Source organism: Lithobates pipiens, unplaced genomic scaffold, assembly GCF_037356315.1.
Source record: "Lithobates pipiens isolate NorthernLeopardFrog02 unplaced genomic scaffold, aLitPip1_a1.2 Scaffold_27, whole genome shotgun sequence".
NCBI lineage: Eukaryota > Metazoa > Chordata > Amphibia > Anura > Ranidae > Lithobates > Lithobates pipiens.
The window spans coordinates 1,984,380-2,002,192 of NW_027507788.1; the positions used below are offsets into that span (position 1 = coordinate 1,984,380).

General features: G+C 53.4%; 1 protein-coding gene across 1 annotated transcript in view; it reads right to left on the reverse strand.

Moving 5' to 3' along the window:
* The window catches only part of RAP1GAP (RAP1 GTPase activating protein), a 114,319-nt gene extending 97,168 nt beyond the window's left edge, over positions 1-17,151 (reverse strand). The window contains 1 exon segment of the mRNA XM_077456000.1: positions 17,069-17,151. The gene's annotated coding sequence lies outside the window, so the exon portion shown is untranslated.
* Positions 17,152-17,813: the final 662 nt, after the last annotated feature.

Sequence of the window (17,813 nt, forward strand, 5' to 3'; positions counted from 1 at the left end):
AGGGAGGGAGATGACACCACACTGCTCAGTGACATCACTAGGGAGGGAGATGACACCACAGTGCTCAGTGACATCACTCAGAAGAAAAAGATAACTTTCCCAAGTGACCTCACTGCTCTCCGGATACAAGGAATTACCCATAATAAGGGGGTTCTGATGATGTGGGGCGCACTCACCTCCTGCTGCAGCCCAGCCGCGCGCTCCGCGCCTCACATACGTTATAATGTGGTTGTTAGACTCGGCAATGTCAGAGTTTAGGCCCTGGAGGTTTCTAGTTGTTTTGCTCTCTGGGTCTCGGGGGAGGGGAGTCTGCACTGTGGGAATTACAACAGAACAACGACTGCTTATAGCAGAAGGAAGGTGACAGTTCCTCATTGTATATATATATATATATATATATATATATATATATATATATATATATACACAGTGCCTTGTGAAAGTATTCACCCCCCTTGAACTTTTCAACCTTTTGCCACATTTCAGGCTTCAAACATAAAGATATAAAATGTTTATTTTTTGTGAAGAATCACCAACAAGTGGGACACAATTGTGAAGTGGAACGAAATCTATTGGATTTTTGAAACTTTTTTAACTAATAAAAAAAATGAAAAGTGGGGTGTGTAAAATGATTGGGCCCCCTTGTGTTAATACTTTGTAGAGCCACCTTTTGCTGCGATTACAGCTGCAAGTCGCTTGGGGTGTCTCTATCAGTTTTGCACATCGAGAGACTGAAATTCTTGCCCATTCTTCCTTGCAAAACAGCTGGAGCTCAGTGAGGTTGGATGGAGAGCGTTTGTGAACAGCAGTTTTCAGCTCTTTCCACAGATTCTCGATTGGATTCAGGTCTGGACTTTGACTTGGCCATTCTAACACCTGGATACGTTTATTTGTGAACCATTCCTTTGTAGATTTTGCTGTATGTTTGGGATCATTGTCTTGTTGGAAGATAAATCTCTGTCCCAGTTTCAGGTCTTTTGCAGACTCCAACAGGTTTTCATCCAGAATGGTCCTGTATTTGGCTGCATCCATCTTCCCCTCAATTTTAACCATCTTCCCTGCTGAAGAAAAGCAGGCCCAAACCATGATGCTGCCACCACCATGTGTGACAGTGGGGATGGTGTGTTGAGGGTGATGAGCTGTGTTGCTTTTACGCCAAACATATCGTTTTGCATTGTGGGCAAAAAGTTGGATTTTGGTTTCATGTGACCAGAGCACCTTCTTCCACATGTTTGGTGTGTCTCCCAGGTGGCTTGTGGCAAACTTTAGACAAGACTTTTTATGGATATCTTTGAGAAATGGCTTTCTTCTTGCCACTCTTCCATAAAGGGCAGATTTGTGCAGTGTACGACTGATTGTTGTCCTATGGACAGACTCTCCCACCTCAGCTGTAGTTCTCTGCAGTTCATCCAGAGTGATCATGGGCCTCTTGGCTGCATCTCTGATCAGTCTTCTCCTTGTCTGAGCTGAAAGTTTAGAGGGACGGCCAGGTCTTGGTAGATTTGCAGTGGTCTGATACTCCTTCCATTTCAAAATGATCGCTTGCACAGTGCTCCTTGGGATGTTTAAAGCTTGGGAAATCTTTTTGTATCCAAATCCGGCTTTACACTTCCCCACAACAGTATTACGGACCTGCCTGGTGTGTTCCTTGGTCTTCATGATGCTCTCTGTGCTTTCAACAGAACCCTGAGACTATCACAGAGCAGGTGCATTTATACAGAGACTTGATTACACACAGGTGGATTCTATTTATCACCATCAGTCATTTAGGACAACATTGGATCATTCAGAGATCCTCGCTGAACTTCTGGAGTGAGTTTGCTGCACTGAAAGTAAAGGGGCCCAATAATTTTGCACGCACCACTTTTCAGTTTTTTATTTGCTAAAAAAGTTTAAATTATCCAATAGATTTCGTTCCACTTCACAATTGTGTCCCACTTGTTGGTGATTCTTCACAAAAAATTACAATTTTATATCTTTATGTTTGAAGCCTGAAATGTGGCAAAAGGTTGAAAAGTTCAAGGGGGCCGAATACTTTCGCAAGGCACTGTATATAATATCCACCATCAGCACAGAGCTCAGCCAGTAATAGACGATCACCTCTACAACAAATGCTGGTGCTTGGTCGGGTGTCCACTGCCTAGTCACCGCCAAACTGTCTAAGAAATCTACCGTCTTCAATACAGCAGAGCTCAGTCACCGGCCTGGCTATGATAAAAATGTATGTGGAGCAGAGTACCTTGAGGCTTCTTCAGGAACCTTGACAAAATGCCACAACTTGTATACAGGCGGTGGGTGGATGAAGCCTTTTAGTTAAATTCCGCCATTTTTTTTTTTTTTTTTTTTTAAAGCCAGCAACTACAAATACTGCAGCTGCTGACTTTTAAAATAATGACACTTACCCGCCCAGCGCGCCCGCGATGTCGGCACCCGAAGCCGATCTCTCGATCGTCTCTCGGGTGCTGCCGCCGCCATCTTGGGTATGGGAATCAGGAAGTGGAGCCTTTCGGCTTCATTTCCCGGTTCCCTACTGCGCATGCGCGAGTCACGCTGCGCAATGAGGATGGTCCCCGCTGTCTCTGGGATCCGTGTGTTTCCCAGCAGGCAGCGGGGGACCTTCGGAAAGGGGCGTAGATATCTACAGAAAGGGGTGTAGCTTCTGCAGAATCTACGCCGGAAATGGGTGCAGATACCTGTACTGTACAGGTACCTGCACCCCCCTCCCCACTGAAAGGTGCCAATTGTGGCGTCGGGGGGGGAGGATTCCAATGAGCAGAAGGTCCACTTTAGGGTGGAGCTCCACTTTAAGCAAAGCCAGAGGTTTTCATTGTGCACCATTACAACCTTCTAGCTGCCGACCTTCTAATGACCAACTATCAGTCGCCTGCACAGCATTCTTGTGTGACCCTCCCCCGCCCCTCTCCATCAGCATTGGGGTCACGGGTGGCTGCATTATTTAAAACTATTAGAAACCTTTTTACATTTTAGAATGGGGTCCCTCCGGACTGTCCATAATGTGAAGGGTCCCTCGAGACTGTCCATAATTTGGAGGCTCCCTCCGGACTGTCCATAATTTGGAGGGTCCCTCCGGACTGCCCATAATGTGAAGGGTCCCTCCGGACTGCCCATAATGTGAAGGGTCCCTCCGGACTGCCCATAATGTGAAGGGTCCCTCCGGACTGTACATAATGTAGAGGGTCCCTCCGGACTGTACATAATGTGGAGGGTCCCTCCGGACTGTACATAATGTGGAGGGTCCCTCCGGACTGTACATAATGTGGAGGGTCCCTGAGACTGTCCATAATGTAGAGGGTCCCTCAGGACTGTCCATAATGTAGAGGGTCCCTCAGGACTGTCCATAATGCGGAGGGTCCCTCAGGACTGTCCATAATGCGGAGGGTCCCTCAGGACTGTCCATAATGCGGGGGGTCCCTCAAGACTGTCCATAATGTGGAGGGTCCCTCAAGACTGTCCATAATGTGGAGGGTCCCTCAGGACTGTCCATAATGCGGAGGGTCCCTCAGGACCGTCCATAATGCGGAGGGTCCCTCAGGACTGTCCATAATGCGGAGGGTCCCTCAGGACTGTCCATAATGCGGAGGGTCCCTCAGGACTGTCCATAATGTGGAGGGTCCCTCGAGACTGTCCATAATGCGGAGGGTCCCTCAGGACCGTCCATAATGCGGAGGGTCCCTACGGACTGTCCATAATGCGGAGGGTCCCTCAGGACTGTCCATAATGCGGAGGGTCCCTCAGGACTGTCCATAATGCGGAGGGTCCCTCAGGACTGTCCATAATGCGGAGGGTCCCTCAGGACTGTCCATAATGCGGAGGGTCCCTCAGGACTGTCCATAATGCGGAGGGTCCCTCAGGACTGTCCATAATGCGGAGGGTCCCTCAGGACTGTCCATAATGCGGAGGGTCCCCTCGAGACTGTCCATAATGCGGAGGGTCCCCTCGAGACTGTCCATCATGTGGAGGGTCCCTCGAGACTGTCCATCATGTGGAGGGTCCCCTCGAGACTGTCCATCATGTGGAGGGTCCCCTCGAGACTGTCCATAATGCGGAGGGTCCCCTCGAGACTGTCCATAATGCGGAGGGTCCCCTCGAGACTGTCCATCATGTGGAGGGTCCCTCGAGACTGTCCATCATGTGGAGGGTCCCCTCGAGACTGTCCATCATGTGGAGGGTCCCTCGAGACTGTCCATCATGTGGAGGGTCCCTCGAGACTGTCCATCATGTGGAGGGTCCCTCGAGACTGTTCATAATGCGAAGGGTCCCTTGAGACTGTCCATAATTTGGAGGGTCCCTCGAGACTGTCCATCATGTGGAGGGTCCCCTCGAGACTGTCCATAATGCGGAGGGTCCCCTCGAGACTGTCCATAATGCGGAGGGTCCCCTCGAGACTGTCCATCATGTGGAGGGTCCCTCGAGACTGTCCATCATGTGGAGGGTCCCCTCGAGACTGTCCATCATGTGGAGGGTCCCTCGAGACTGTCCATCATGTGGAGGGTCCCTCGAGACTGTTCATAATGCGAAGGGTCCCTTGAGACTGTCCATAATTTGGAGGGTCCCTCGAGACTGTCCATCATGTGGAGGGTCCCCTCGAGACTGTCCATCATGTGGAGGGTCCCCTCGAGACTGTCCATCATGTGGAGGGTCCCCTCGAGACTGTCCATAATGCGGAGGGTCCCTGGAGAATAAAAAGGTTGAGAAACACTGATGTAGAATATAAAGAGAAACAAAAGCAGCCAATCCCACCACACAGTTACATTGTTTCCATGGAAGAGATATTCCAGTCTATGGACTATTGCCGGGAGCTTCAGTTGGCACCTCTGATGATTGGAAGGTCTTATATGTGACATTTGTATGAGTGTCTCACAGCCTATAGACACAGCGCTCAATGTGCCAACCCTTCCCCAACATTTCCTACAGAGGAGCCAGTACAGGATCCCACACATCATTTAGTTTATATTATTGGGGAGGAGCAAGAACACACACAGAGGTGGGCAGGAGCACCCCATGGGCACAGGAACTTTTGGGGGTGGGCAGGAGCACCCCATGGGCGCAGGAACTGACAGAGGTGGCCAGGAGCACCCCATGGGCACAGGAACTGAAGGAGGTGGCCAGGAGCACCCCATGGGCACAGGAACTGTTGGAGGTGGGCAGGAGCACCCCATGGGCACAGGAACTGTTGGAGGTGGGCAGGAGCACCCCATGGGCACAGGAACTGAAGGAGGTGGCCAGGAGCATCCCATGGGCACAGGAACTGACGGAGGTGGCCAGGAGCATCCCATGGGCACAGGAACTGACGGAGGTGGCCAGGAGCACCCCATGGGCACAGGAACTGACGGAGGTGGGCAGGAGCACCCCATGGGCACAGGAACTGACGGAGGTGGCCAGGAGCACTCCAAGGGCACAGGGACTGACAGGGGTGGCCAGGAGCACCCCATGGGCACAGGGCCTGATAGGGGTGGCCAGGAGCACCCCATGGGCACAGGGACTGATAGGGGTGGGCAGGAGCACCCCATGGGCACAGGGACTGATAGGGGTGGGTAGGAGCACCCCATGGGCACAGGGACTGATAGGGGTGGGTAGGAGCACCCCATGGGCACAGGGACTGATAGGGGTGGGCAGGAGCACCCCATGGGCACAGGGACTGATAGGGGTGGGTAGGAGCACCCCATGGGCACAGGGACTGATAGGGGTGGGTAGGAGCACCCCATGGGCACAGGGACTGATAGGGGTGGGTAGGAGCACTCCATGGAGCAGGAACATGCCATGGTGGGAGGGAAATCCCAAAGGAGGGGTGAACACCCAAAACTCCCCTTTGGACAGGAGCAGAGCTGGGAATTATGGCGGAGCTCTAACTGTACAGGTAATAAAGACATACAAGACTCCAGCAGGTGACTCGGCCCACCAGGCTCCACCAATAACCAAGGTGTAAATTGTTGGTGGGGTGACCCGCTCATCCTGCAGTCACATGACCATGCATCCGCTATCTGAGGATTAACCCTCCCCTGCCCACCAGTGGCAGCAATCACAAGGCACTTCAGCTGGGAGGTGAAAAGCAGTTCAGCCGTTTGAAGTCCGATTGCTTTTAAGTCCTCCAGCGGTTTGCGGCGGCGGAGTCACGGGACGGCGAGTCTTTGATGAGACGGAACAAAGATCCTGAGAATAAAGAATAAAGCGGAGGAGGGGGGAGGAGGGGGCCGGGTCCGTCTCCCGCATCTCAGGAGAGGCATTCATAGAATAGGAACTGGGAATTTTTCTCTATAGTGCTGACATATACCAAGGCCCCTTACAGAGCACACAGACCACTGCAGTCAGTCTAACAAAAGGTGACGCACAAGCAGAGGGCCTCGCCGGTGGGAAGTGAACTCAGAACCCAGGCGCTGAGCGGTACAGGCAGTGACAGGTGCAGGCCTGGATTCTCCCTGAATTCTGTGGGTTGGTTGTATCCATAGCACTAATTATTGGAAGGCTGTTTTTTTTTTGTTTTATTTTAGGAGGGGGTAGAAGGAGCATTTTCTTGGGGCAGAAGGTCCAACTACGGTAGACACCCGCCAATAATAGAGTCTGGATTGGAAGGGGCTGATGTCGCTGAGATGTTGGTGTGCTAGGAAATCGCAGATAGACCCCGTCCCGGTGTAATCTGGTACGGGAGGTACAGACACCAACGGGTCTCCTATGGACATCTGTTCAATGCTCAACAAAACTAATTCCAAAACGAAGGAGCGGTGGGGGAGGGGAAGGCGGGTGCAGGGTTTTGGAAGAGTTCTACATTTCGGGATGTGAAGTATCCGGCAGGCGATGTGCCGTCATTACGGAACTTCGGTACACAGGGGTTGGCGTTCCCCGAGAGCGGGGCAGGTAAAGGGGACCCCCGACTGGTGATCCAGCCCCGCCTTCTCCTCCGCAATCTCTTTCATCCTAAACTCTCTTCTCATTACAAATCCTGACAGCACATCGGCACCTTGTGAAATATTCATAGGAATTCTGCCGGCAAATCTTATTAGGCTGTAATTATACAAATGTTCCATCTCAGAAGTGTCATGTCAGGATAGGAATTCACCTGCGGGGCCCCGCGATGGCGGCTCCGTGCCCAGATTTACATTCCCATGAATACAGCGAGATGCCTGCGTATAATTGTGGAGGACTTCTGAAGATCCAACATCTGGGAAAAGACCAGCAGCAAACAACAGAGGCCCAGCCATTGGGGAGCTACCTGCAGGAACAGAGGCCCAGCCATTGGGGAGCTGCTACCTGCAGGAACAGAGGCCCAACCATTGGGGAGCTACCTGCAGGAACAGAGGCCCAGCCATTGGGGAGCTACCTGCAGCAACAGAGGCCCAGCCATTGGGGAGCTACCTGCAGGAACAGAGGCCCAGCCATTGGGGAGCTACCTGCAGCAACAGAGGCCCAGCCATTGGGGAGCTACCTGCAGGAACAGAGGCCCAGCCATTGGGGAGCTACCTGCAGCAACAGAGGCCCAGCCATTGGGGAGCTACCTGCAGGAACAGAGGCCCAGCCATTGGGGAGCTACCTGCAGGAACAGAGGCCCAGCCATTGGGGGGCTACCTGCAGGAACAGAGGCCCAGCCATTGGGGAGCTACCTGCAGGAACAGAGGCCCAGCCATTGGGGAGCTACCTGCAGGAACAGAGGCCCAGCCATTGGGGAGCTACCTGCAGGAACAGAGGCCCAGCCATTGGGGAGCTACCTGCAGGAACAGAGGCCCAGCCATTGGTGAGCTACCGGCAGGAACAGAGGCCCAGCCATTGGGGAGCTACCTGCAGGAACAGAGGCCCAGCCATTGGGGAACTACCGGCAGGAACAGAGGCCCAGCCATTGGGGAGCTACCTGCAGGAACAGAGGCCCAGCCATTGGGGAACTACCGGCAGGAACAGAGGCCAAGCCATTGGGGAGCTACCTGCAGGAACAGAGGCCCAGCCATTGGGGAACTACCTGCAGGAACAGAGGCCCAGCCATTGGGGAGCTACCTGCAGGAACAGAGGCCTAGCCATTGGGGAGCTACCTGTAGGAACAGAGGCCCATGGAGGAACTACCTGCAGGAACAGAGGCCCACGGAGGAACTACCTGCAGGAACAGAGCACCACGGAGGAATGACCTGCAGGAACAGAGACCCAGACATTGGGGAACTACCTGCAGGAACAGAGGACAACGGAGGAACTAGCTGCAGGAACAGAGGCCCACAGAGGAACTAGCTGCAGGAACAGAGGCCCTCAGAGGAACTAGCTGCAGGAACAGAGGCCCACAGAGGAACTAGCTGCAGGAACAGAGGCCCGCGGAGGAACTAGCTGCAGGAACAGAGGCCCACAGAGGAACTAGCTGCAGGAACAGAGGCCCACGGAGGAACTAGCTGCAGGAACAGAGGCCCACGGAGGAACTAGCTGCAGGAACAGAGGCCCACGGAAGAACTACCTGCAGGAACAGAGGCCCACGGAGGAACTACCTGCAGGAACAGAGGCCCACGGAGGAACTACCTGCAGGAACAGAGACCCATAGAGGGACTAACCCCAGGGACAGAAGCCCAGCAATGGAGGAACTAACCCCAGGGACAAAGGCCCATGGAGTAAATTAGCCCAGGAACAAAGGCCCAGGGAGCAGGTACCTGCCTGAACAGAAACCTAGGGGGAAACTACCTGCAGGAACAGAGGCCCATGCAGTGACTACCTGCAGAAATAGAGGCCTAGGGAGCAACTACCTGAAGGAACAGAGGCCCAGAGAGCAACTAGTCAGAGGAGAAGAAGCATAAGAAACAATTACCAGCAGGAACAGACGCTCAGGGAAAGACGAGTGTCAGGAAAACAGATTCACCATTCAAATGGTACAACAATCCTAGCGAGTGATCAGAAGGAGGAGACTGAGGAAATGCCTCCTGCCCGCAGCAGACCAATGACAATATTCCCTTTGCTCTCAGTCCTAAGCACAATGACTGAGAACCATTCTCTGTGCCAGGGACCGTGCGCCATCGTCTTGGGCCCACGACTATGTGGAATCGCTGCACTGAGAAGGTCCAGTTCTTTAAGGGGGATAGAATTAAACCTTTTTTTTTTTTAATCCAAGCAGTGCAAGTCCCTGAATATGACCTGGTATCAGCGTCTGCAGTCCCTGTACAGCAGAGCTCAGACTGGGAGAGGGAGAAGCAGCACAAGGAGCCAATCAGTTGTGCTGTAGTGTTCGTGCCAAGGACCACCCTGATAGGAGGAGAGAGCAGAGCGACATAGAGAAGAGCTCGTCAGTCAGCTGGTGCTTCTTTCACTGTCCAATCACAGGCTGGGGGAGGGACAAGAACTGATAATGTTACCAAACTGAAAAGTGAGGTCTCCTCCCCTGACAGAGCTGTGCAAATTGCAGGCTTGGATGGACAGAAAAATCTGTCACTTCCCTGGGGCCCCCGGCCGGCTTCTTAGTGATGGAGGAAGGTCCGGGGGTTATAATTGGCGCGGCCGGATGATGCGATCGGTCAGAATGTATTCCTGCAGAATTCTATAGCCATTGACTTTAAGACCCGGCGCCCGAACAAAACTCGTACCATTTATATTATGGAATAATCACGGGGAAGGGGGACGGTCCCTTACAATTCCGATTACAATGGAACCCCACACAGACAGCTGAAATATGTGAGCTGCCAAAAGATCGAATTCTGTTCAGCCAGCCTTGTGATACAGACACCCCTGTCACAAAGTATAGCAAGGTCCCTGACCCCAGCAAGGACACACCCCTACCCTGCTGATTGGACAACGAGAGAGCCGACGACGTTGACAAAGTTAACAGTCTGTGCTCTCTGCTCTCTCCTCCTGTCAGCCTCCTTCCAGCGTTAGACTGACAGCACTGTGCAGCCCCGACCCAGTCAGAGATGAAGCCGATACAAAGACAGATTGAGAGGATCAGATAAAAGTAACTTTCAGGTTTGGCCCTCTCGGCTGATTGGTGGACCTTGCCGGTCGAAGGGTGGGACAGCGGGGGATTCCTGAAGGGGAACTCTGCTTGTACAAAAGGTGGATCCCGGAAACTGAAAACACGAGACATGCGGGTGAGGAGACTGTTCCCAGGAGCTCACACTCTAATTCCAGCAGGAACAGCTGCTGGGTGTCACGGCGCGGTGAAGCGGTTCCTGTCTGATGGTCTCATCCACAATCAGGGCGATCGTCTCCAGAATTATTCCCTTTAATTAGACGATTTCAACAAATTAACTTAAAGGATTTCCGTCTCCGGAGCAGCGAAGAGGCTTTACTGCGAGAAACCCGCCAACTTCACCGGCAGCTGAGGGGGGGAGGCGGCTTATCCAAGAGCACCGGTCATGTACACGCGGCAATTACCAGAGCCGAGGACGCCGCTGTGCCATGATTGGTTCTCCGAGAAGAGTCAGCTGCCCCGTGCAAGTCCTGATCTTTAATGGGTCACTGTACCTTTAAGGAGGTGCGGAGAAACCACCAAGTGCTCCGATCTTCGTTCATTGCTGTTCATATTCCAATGTGGGGACTCCCACAATACACATCCCAACGTGGGGACTCCCACAATACACATCCCAACGTGGGGACTCCCACAATACACCTCCCAACGTGGGGACTCCCACAATACTCATCCCAACGTGGGGACTCCCACAATACTCATCCCAACGTGGGGACTCCCACAATACTCATCCCAACGTGGGGACTCCCACAATACTCATCCCAACGTGGGGACTCCCACAATACTCATCCCAACGTGGGGACTCCCACAATACTCATCCCAACGTGGGGACTCCCACAATACTCATCCCAACGTGGGGACTCCCACAATACACATCCCAACGTGGGGACTCCCACAATACACATCCCAACGTGGGGACTCCCACAATACTCATCCCAACGTGGGGACTCCCACAATACACATCCCAACGTGGGGACTCCCATAATACTCATCCCAACGTGGGGACTCCCACAATACTCATCCCAACGTGGGGACTCCCACAATACTCATCCCAACGTGGGGACTCCCACAATACTCATCCCAACGTGGGGACTCCCACAATACTCATCCCAACGTGGGGACTCCCACAATACACATCCCAACGTGGGGACTCCCACAATACACATCCCAACGTGGGGACTCCCACAATACACATCCCAACGTGGGGACTCCCACAATACACATCCCAACGTGGGGACTCCCACAATACACATCCCAACGTGGGGACTCCCACAATACACATCCCAACGTGGGGACTCCCACAATACTCATCCCAACGTGGGGACTCCCACAATACTCATCCCAACGTGGGGACTCCCACAATACTCATCCCAACGTGGGGACTCCCACAATACACATCCCAACGTGGGGACTCCCACAATACACATCCCAACGTGGGGACTCCCACAATACACATCCCAACGTGGGGACTCCCACAATACACATCCCAACGTGGGGACTCCCACAATACACATCCCAACGTGGGGACTCCCACAATACACATCCCAACGTGGGGACTCCCACAATACACATCCCAACGTGGGGACTCCCACAATACTCATCCCAATTTGGGGACTCCCACAATACTCCTCCCAATTTGGGGACTCTCATACCGTGTTTCCCCGATAGTAAGACACCCCCGATTGTAAGACGTATCGGGAGTTTCATAGGGGTCGGCTAATATAAGCCGTACCCCGAAAGTAAGACGTATGTCTTACTTTCGGGGAAACACGGGGGTATTGCCGCCTCCAGTGACGTACGGTACTAAGAGTGGGGCGGGGGGTGCGGGCCGCACCCTGGGGGGGGTGCCAGGCCAGCGCCCTCCCCCTCCGACTGAAGAGACAGCGCCGTTTTGATCAGTCTCGGCCGAGCAGAGTGAAGCCGCCTCCCCCTCCTCTTGTATGGCTACACAGTGCTGTGTATGGAGGAGGAGGAGGGGGAGGCGGCTTCAGTGAAGCCGCCTCCCCCTCCTTCTCCTTCATGGACAGCACTGTGTAGCCATACAAGAGGAGGGGGAGGCGGCTTGTAGCCATACAAGAGGAGGGGGAGGCGGCTTCACTCTGCTCGGCTGTGAGTGACAGCCGCTGCCCAAGACTGATCAGAACGGCGCGACGCAGGTGTCACTGGCTCTGTGCCCTCCCGGAAAAAGGTCAGTGCATACAGAGAGAGACCAAGGAGGGGGAGGGGGAGGGGGGGTGTGAAGAGATTCTCTGCAGCTCTTGTAACCGCAAGATGCAGCTGAGGAGGACTACAAGTCCCAACATACCGGGCTGTGTGTGCTTACAGTTCTCCTCTGCTGAGCATAGCAGCTTTGTATGCTTGGACTTGTAGTCCTCCATAGGTTAAAACAAAAAATTCGACACTTTTTATTCCAATATAAGACATACCCCGAAAGTAAGACATAGTGGGGCTTTTGGGGATAAAAAGAAAGTAAGACACTGTCTTACTTTCGGGGAAACACGGTAGATGGGAGCAGGACTGTACCCACATATATGCAATTCTGAGCCCCCAGTCTATACAGGTTCTCATTGGGTCTCCAGCAGGATGGAGTCCAGGCAAGTTTGCACCCCTCTGTGTGTGGCTCAGATATTAGAGAAAAATATGTATACACCGAGGTGAAGGCCTCACACCAGGGAGGGAGGACAGAGGAGGCCACATATGGAGGAGAAGGCCTCCCACCAGGGAGGGAGGACATAGGAGGCCACATATGGAGGAGAAGGCCTCACACCAGGGAGGGAGGACATAGGAGGCCACATATGGAGGAGAAGGCCTCACACCAGGGAGGGAGGACAGAGGAGGCCATATATGAAGGACACATCCACCATGGTGAGGATCTCCCACACACACAGCTGATGGAACGTGACCTTCCAGGGACACTTCCCCCATTGTGTCAGTTGGGACTCATTATCATGTCCTGAGAAGGGTGGGATATGAATATTTATCACCATAAAAAAAAAAAAACACAAAGAATTTTGTGGGAAGGGAGGAGGGGAGGTCAGCAGCACTGATCCAACATCGACCATTTACCAAGAAGAACGAAGGTGTATTGTAGATCCTCGGCCACCACAATAGACTGTCCTGCCTGGTACGCTCTATGGGGACTCTACAAATGTCCTGTAGGACAACCAAGATGTAAAAACAGAGAGAGTGACACCAACAATCAGAGAAGACAACCTGAGCAAAACCAACAGCAGCTTCAGAAAGCATCAGATTGGGGGACCCGGAGACCCCGCACACACCGCGCAGAACGCTGGAGGCCATCGAACATGCCGCATGTCATTATACAACACCGGAGCTGTGACTATGGTGGGCTCACCCACTGGACCCTCACTGCTAGACCACTCATACAATGATCCCCCTTCCCAGGCACCTCACTGCTAGACCACTCATATAATGATCCCCCTTCCCAGACACCTCACTGCTAGACCACTCATACAATGATCCCCCTTCCCAGGCACCTCACTGCTAGACCACTCATATAATGATCCCCCTTCCCAGACACCTCACTGCTAGACCACTCATACAATGATCCCCCTTCCCAGGCACCTCACTGCTAGACCACTCATATAATGATCCCCCTTCCCAGACACCTCACTGCTAGACCACTCATACAATGATCCCCCTTCCCAGGCACCTCACTGCTAGACCACTCATACAATGATCCCCCTTCCCAGGCACCTCACTGCTAGACCACTCAAATAATGATCCCCCTTCCCAGACACCTCACTGCTAGACCACTCATATAATGATCCCCCTTCCCAGACACCTCACTGCTAGACCACTCATATAATGATCCCCCTTCCCAGACACCTCACTGCTAGACCACTCAAATAATGATCCCCCTTCCCAGACACCTCACTGCTAGACCACTCAAATAATGATCCCCCTTCCCAGACACCTCACTGCTAGACCACTCATATAATGATCCCCCTTCCCAGGCATCTCCCTGCTAGACCACTCAAATAATGATCCCCCTTCCCAGACACCTCACTGCTAGACCACTCATACAATGATCCCCCTTCCCAGGCATCTCCCTGCTAGACCACTCAAATAATGATCCCCCTTCCCAGACACCTCACTGCTAGACCACTCATATAATGATCCCCCTTCCCAGACACCTCACTGCTAGACCACTCATATAATGATCCCCCTTCCCAGACACCTCACTGCTAGACCACTCAAATAATGATCCCCCTTCCCAGACACCTCACTGCTAGACCACTCATATAATGATCCCCCTTCCCAGGCATCTCCCTGCTAGACCACTCAAATAATGATCCCCCTTCCCAGACACCTCACTGCTAGACCACTCATACAATGATCCCCCTTCCCAGGCATCTCCCTGCTAGACCACTCAAATAATGATCCCCCTTCCCAGACACCTCACTGCTAGACCACTCATATAATGATCCCCCTTCCCAGACACCTCACTGCTAGACCACTCATATAATGATCCCCCTTCCCAGACACCTCACTGCTAGACCACTCATATAATGATCCCCCTTCCCAGACACCTCACTGCTAGACCACTCATATAATGATCCCCCTTCCCAGACACCTCACTGCTAGACCACTCATATAATGATCCCCCTTCCCAGACACCTCACTGCTAGACCACTCATATAATGATCCCCCTTCCCAGGCACCTCACTGCTAACAAATGCACCCCCTTTACCTAAGTTACCCACTGCTGCCCCACATGGATACCCTCTGTGTCCTCACTACTGCCCCACACTGATACCCCCCGTGTTCTCACTGCTGCCCCACACCAATACCCCCACCCACCAGCCCTTCACTGCAATGGCACCCTCTTTTCACCCACTGCTGCCGCACACTGATAACCCCTGTGTCCTCAGTGTTAGCTAACAGGGACACCCTCTTGCCTTAGGTCCCCACTGCTTGCCCAGAATAATTACCTGCCACCCCCTCAGTGCTGGCTCACTTTAAAAATTCCCTCCAATCATTATATTCCCAAACCCTCATTGCTGGCCGACACAAACCCCCACCAAACCCTCACTGATGGCCAGCATAACCCCCCCCCCCCCCCAAACCTCCACTGCTGGCCAACACAAACCCATTGCCACCCCAAAATCTCATTGATGGCTGACACAAACCCCCCAAACCCTCACTGCTGGCCAACACAGACCCCCCCCCCCAACACCCCCCTCCCCCCCAAACACTCACTAGTGGCCAACCCAAACCCCCCGCCGCCTCAAACCAGCACTGGCCCACACAAGCCCCCCCAAACCCTCACTGCTGGCCAACACAGACCCCCCCCAAACCCTCACTGCTGGCCAACACAGACTGCCCTACCCCCAAACCCTCACTGTAGGCCGATACAAGCCTCACTAAGCCCTCACAGACCCCCCCCCCCCCCAAACATCCACTGCTGGTCAACAACCCCCCCCCCCCAACCCTCACTGCTGGGCAACACAGTGCCCCACCACGCCAAACCCTCACTGCTGGCTGATACAAGCCCCCCCAAACCCTCACTGCTGGCTGATACAAGCCCCCCCAAACCCTCACTGCTGGGCAACACAGCGCCCCACCACGCCAAACCCTCACTGCTGGCTTATACAAGCCCCCCCAAACCCTCACTGCTGGCCAATACAGGCCACCCCCCCAAACAGCCACTGCTGGCCAACACAAACCCCCCACTGCCCCAAACCCTCACTGCTGGTCCATACCAACTTCACCCCTGGCCCTTGCTGTTGTCCCACGCTGAGCCAATGGGGGCCTAAAGAAAATGCCATGCAGTTCAGCCAAAATCCGAAGTGGGGCAGCCACAGAGAATATCCGGCGTCTGTCTGGCACACGTGCCAAGTAGGGTTGCCATTTGGCTGGAAACAATGGGAGTTCTTGCCAATGTTACGAAAAATAACTAGACCATAAAAGGCGGCATTTTTCCCAGAAAAGCCATCAGCCCCAGTGCCAAGGTGAAGGTGGGGGATGGGGAGACAGTTATTCTCTATGGCCGCCCATATTCAGGGCACAGACCGCAATATAGACCGCACTGCGCAGATCTATTAGTCCATATCGCCGTTCTACCAGCTGCCCAGCCATAGGGTAACCCGGAGGAATTCCGCCAGCAGTATATGACAGCACGATCCAAGCCAGACTTTTAGCGTCTGCCTTGAAGCGCCGGCCATGAAAAAATTGGACGTGTGCGCAATTTTCGAAAAAAACGTCAAACTGGCAAAAGGACAAACTGAACCCAGTATGTGGGGGGGAGGGGATCAAGCGAGGGTGAAATCAGCAATAATGTAAAAGGAACAATCCATAGGAAGGAAAAGATGAAAGACAACATCGCAAATTTTAATTTTTACGCTAGCATGGCCCGGAGACGCCATCTTCCTAGGTCGCCACCGCCATCATTGGAGTCATATGTCAGATACGCAGAATTAAAGACCACCGCAAACCTTCCGCTGCGCTATTGTCTATTGCAGCAACCCATGGAAGCATCAGCCATGCAACGGACCTCGTGAACGTGACTGAAATAAGAACTGTCTGTGCTGCCTCTAAGCTGCACAGGAAATGTTATGATGACAGGACGAGGGACTGGACGCGCAGCGTGTAACATTGTAGGAACGAGGAGCGTCACGGCGGTACTGTGCACTCGGCGGAAGATCTCACGGTCATCCCTACTGCACGGGGACCCCAAAACGTGCTCCGAATACTGCGAGCGGTTATTATCGGCTCTCATTATTGCGAGACAGACACGGCGTAGTGAAATCCGCACGTGTCACCGCCATTCTCCGGGGTCTGCAGGTGCCAGCACACTGGTGTCACTTGTCACCAGAAGGACTCCGCTGAAGGTGACACCTATCATCCTATCGGCACATCTGTCTCCGCAGCGCAGACAATGCAGCACGCCGCGTCACCCCGGAGAAGGTCATACATGACATGACGGGGGGGTACAAGTTACGCAACGTGCGGGGGAGGGAGGGGAGACCCCCCAACTGATGTCAATAACCCAATTCTCTGACCTGCCACCATCTGTATAACCTTCCTGCACCAAGCCCATCACCTGCCACCCACCGGCTCCATACACAAAGCCCCCGACATGGGGGACGGGAGCAGCCATGTACTCACCGGAGACGAGGAGGAGACCGTGTGCCGTCCAATGTACGGAGAGAGGATCGTAGGAGGACAGCCAAGCTCTCCTGCAGCTGCTCCTCACCATCTCCTGCGGATGAGAGAGATGGAGAGAGAAGATGCTGCTACCCTCCCCTCCTCCATCCCAGCCTCTCCACTCCTCCCGATACCTTCCAGCTGGGAGGAAGGATGAATTGAACAGATGACCCCCAGCCAGGCTACAGACCCGTCTACCAAACCGCTCTGAGGACCTCCGTGGGAGGCCGGATGGGACAAAGTACAACCTGACACTTTACGGGGCATACACCAGAAACAGAGCTCACTACAGCCTGGCACCACAAGGGTTACACCAAATCCAATACAGCCTGGCACCACAAGGGTTACACCAAATCCAATACAGCCTGGCCCCACAAGGGTTACACCAAATCCAATACAGCCTGGCATCACGAGGGTTACACCAAATCCAATACAGCCTGGCATCACGAGGGTTACACCAAATCCAATACAGCCTGGCATCACGAGGGTTACACCAAATCCAATACAGCCTGGCATCACAAGGGTTACACCAAATCCAATACAGCCTGGCACCATGAGGGTTGCACCAAATCCAATACAGCCTGGCATTGCAAGGGTTACACCAAATCCAATACAGCCTGGCATCACAAGGGTTACACCAAATCCAATACAGCCTGGCACCATGAGGGTTGCACCAAATCCAATACAGCCTGGCATTGCAAGGGTT